We start from the raw sequence: 4,415 nt of genomic DNA, 5'->3' as shown, positions 1-4,415 counted from the left end.
TAAAAAACCACGATAATCGTCGAACCCTGAGAGTGGGCCCTATAAATTAAATATCTAATTATGTTAACCAGCTTAGTTGGATAAAAGCAGAAAACTATAAGTAATATGAAAAGTGTAAATAGTTAGCTTAAAGTAAAATTGATAGAGTTGAGGTGTTCAAATAAATATCCTAAAAAATCACGATAAGCGTCGAACCCTGAGAGTGGACCCTATAAATTAAACGTCGAATTATGTTGATTAGCTTAGATTAAACAAGAAAACTATAAGTAATATCAAAAGCGTAAATAGTTAGCTTAAAATAAAATTCAAAGAGTTGAGGTGTTCAAATAAATATCCTAAAAAGCCACGATAAGCGTCGAACCCTGAGAGTGGACCCTATAAATTAGACATCGAATTATGTTAATTAGCTAAGTTAGATAAAACCAGAAAACTATAATATGAAAAGTTAAAATAGTTGCTTAAAGTAAAATTGAAAGAGTTAAGGTTGTCAAATAAATATCCTAAAAAACCACGATAAGCGTCGAACCCGAGAGTGGACCCTATAAATTAAACGTCGAATTATATTAATTAGATTAGATAGATAAAACCAGAAAACTATAAGTAATATGAAAAGCGTAAATAGTTAGCTTAAAGTAAAATTGAAAGAGTTGGGGTGTTCAAATAAATATCCTAAAAAATCACGATAAGCGTCGAACACTGAGAGTGGACCCAATAAATCAAAATCCGAATTATGTTAATTAGCTTAGTTAGATACAACCAGAAAACTGTACGTAATATGAAAAGCGTAAATAGTTAGCTTAAAGTAAAAGTGAAAGATTTGAGGTGTTCAAATAAATATGCTAATAAACCACGATAAGCATCGAACCATGAGAGTGGACCCTATAAATTAAAAGTCAAATTATGTTAATTAGCTTAGTTAGATAAAACCAGAAAACTATAAGTAATATGAAAAGCGTAAATAGTTAGCTTAAAGTAAAATTTAACGAATTGAGGTGTTCAACTAAATATCCTAAAAAACCACGATAAGCGTCGAACCCAGAGAGTGGACCCTATAAATTAAACGTCGAAGTATGTTAATTAGCTTAATTAGATAAAACCACAAAACTATAAGTAATATGAAAAGCGTAAATAGTTAGCTTAAAGTAAATTTGAAAGAGTTGAGGTGTTCAAATAAATATCCTAAAAAACCACGATAAGCGTCGAACCCTGAGAGTGGATCCTATAAATTAAACGTCGAATTATGTTAATTAGCTTAATTAGATAAAACCAGAAAACTATAAGTAATATGAAAAGCGTTAATAGTTAGCTTAAAGTAAATTTGAAAGAGTTGAGGTGTTCAAATAATAAAATACCTCAACTCTTTCAATTCTACTTTAAGCTAACTATTTTAAAGTAGAATTGAAAGAGTTGAGGTGTTCAAATAAATATCCTAAAAAACCACGATAAGCGTCGAACCCTGAGAGTGGACCCTATAAATTAAACGTCGAAGTATGTTAATTAGCTTAATTAGATAAAACCAGAAAACTATAAGTAATATGAAAAGCGTAAATAGTTAGCTTAAAGTAAATTTGGAAGAGTTGAGGTGTTCAAATAAATATCCTACAAAATCACGATAAGCGTCGAACCCTGAGAGTGGACCCTATAAATTGAACGTCGAATTATGTTAATTAGCTTAGTTAGATAAAACCAGAAAACTATAAGTAATATCAAAAGCGTAAATAGTTAGCTTAAAGTAAAATTCAAAGAGTTGAGGTGTTGAAATAAATATCCTAAAAACCACGATAAGCGTCGAACCCTGAGAGTAGACTCTATAAATTAGACGTCGAATTATGTTAATTAGCTTAGTTAGATAAAACCAGAAAACTATAATATGAAAAGTTAAAATAGTTGCTTAAAGTAAAATTGAAAGAGTTGAGGTTGTCAAATAAATATCCTAAAAAACCGCGATAAGCGTCGAACCCTGAGAGTGGACCCTATAAATTAAACGTCGAATTATGTTAATCAGCTGAGTTAGATAGAACTTGAAAACTGCAACTAATATGACAAACGTAGATTTAAATTGAAAGAGTTGAGGTGTTGAAATCAATATCCTATAAAAAAAAAACCACGAAAAGCTTCAAACCCTGTGTGGTCAACACCCAGAAAACTATAAGTAATAATAAAAGATAAAACTTGAAAACTGCAACTAATACGACAAATATAAATTAGACATCGAATTATGTTAATTAGCTAAGTTAGATAAAACCAGAAAACTATAATATGAAAAGTTAAAATAGTTGCTTAAAGTAAAATTGAAAGAGTTAAGGTTGTCAAATAAATATCCTAAAAAACCACGATAAGCGTCGAACCCGAGAGTGGACCCTATAAATTAAACGTCGAATTATATTAATTAGATTAGATAGATAAAACCAGAAAACTATAAGTAATATGAAAAGCGTAAATAGTTAGCTTAAAGTAAAATTGAAAGAGTTGGGGTGTTCAAATAAATATCCTAAAAAATCACGATAAGCGTCGAACACTGAGAGTGGACCCAATAAATCAAAATCCGAATTATGTTAATTAGCTTAGTTAGATACAACCAGAAAACTGTACGTAATATGAAAAGCGTAAATAGTTAGCTTAAAGTAAAAGTGAAAGATTTGAGGTGTTCAAATAAATATGCTAATAAACCACGATAAGCATCGAACCATGAGAGTGGACCCTATAAATTAAAAGTCAAATTATGTTAATTAGCTTAGTTAGATAAAACCAGAAAACTATAAGTAATATGAAAAGCGTAAATAGTTAGCTTAAAGTAAAATTTAACGAATTGAGGTGTTCAACTAAATATCCTAAAAAACCACGATAAGCGTCGAACCCAGAGAGTGGACCCTATAAATTAAACGTCGAATTATGTCAATTAGCTTAGATACAACCAGAAAACTATAAGTAATATCAAAAGCGTAAATATTTAGCTTAAAATAAAATTCAAAGAGTTGAGGTGTTCAAATAAATATCCTAAAAAACCACGATAAGCGTCGAACCTGAGAGTGGACCCTATAAATTAGACGTCGAATTATGTTAATTAGCTTAGATAGATAAAACCAGAAAACTATAAGTAATATGAAAAGCGTAAATAGTTAGCTTAAAGTAAAATTGTAAGAGTTGAGGTGTTCAAATAAATGTCCTAAAAAACCACGATAAGCGTCGAACCCTGGGAGTGGACCCTATAAATTAAACGTCGAATTATGTTAATTAACTTAGTTAGATACAACCAGAATACTATAAGTAATATGAAAAGCGTAAATAGTTAGCTTAAAGTAAAATTGAAAGAGTTGGGGTGTTCAATAAATATCCTTAAAAATCACGATAAGCGTCGAACCCTGAGAGTGGACCCTATAAATTAAAAGTCGAATTATGTTAATTAGCTTAGATAGATACAACCAGGAAACTATAAGTTATATGAAAAGCTTAAATACTTAGCTTAAAGTAAAATTGAAATACTTGAGGTGTTCAAATAAATATCCAAAAAACCACGATAAGCGTCGAACCTGAGAGTGGACCCTATAAATTAGACGTCGAATTATGTTAATTAGCTTAGATAGATAAAACCAGAATACTACAAGTAATATGAAAAGCGTAAATAGTTAGCTTAAAGTAAAATTGAAAGAGTTGGGGTGTTCAAATAAATATCCTAAAAAACCACGATAAGCGTCGAACCTGAGAGTGGACCCTATAAATTAGACGTCGAATTATGTTAATTAGCTTAGATAGATAAAACCAGAATACTATAAGTAATATGAAAAGCGTAAATAGTTAGCTTAAAGTAAAACTGAAAGAGTTGGGGTGTTCAAATAAATATCCTAAAAAACCACGATAATCGTCGAACCCTGAGAGTGGGCCCTATAAATTAAATATCTAATTATGTTAACCAGCTTAGTTAGATAAAAGCAGAAAACTATAAGTAATATGAAAAGTGTAAATAGTTAGCTTAAAGTAAAATTGTAAGAGTTGAGGTGTTCAAATAAATATCCTAAAAAACCACGATAAGCGTCGAACCCTGGGAGTGGACCCTATAAATTAAACGTCGAATTATGTTAATTAACTTAGTTAGATACAACCAGAATACTATAAGTAATATGAAAAGCGTAAATAGTTAGCTTAAAGTAAAATTGTAAGAGTTGAGGTGTTCAAATAAATATCCTAAAAAAACACGATAAGCGTCGAACCCTGGGAGTGGACCCTATAAATTAAACGTCGAATTATGTTAATTAACTTAGTTAGATACAACCAGAATACTATAAGTAATATGAAAAGTGTAAATAGTTAGCTTAAAGTAAAATTGTAAGAGTTGAGGTGTTCAAATAAATATCCTAAAAAACCACGATAAGCGTCGAACCCTGAGAGTGGACCCTATAAATTAAACGTCGAATTGT

Source organism: Eurosta solidaginis, chromosome 1 (assembly GCF_040869045.1).
Source record: "Eurosta solidaginis isolate ZX-2024a chromosome 1, ASM4086904v1, whole genome shotgun sequence".
In the NCBI taxonomy this organism is placed as follows: Eukaryota; Metazoa; Arthropoda; class Insecta; order Diptera; family Tephritidae; genus Eurosta; species Eurosta solidaginis.
This window is presented reverse-complemented; position numbering follows the sequence as displayed.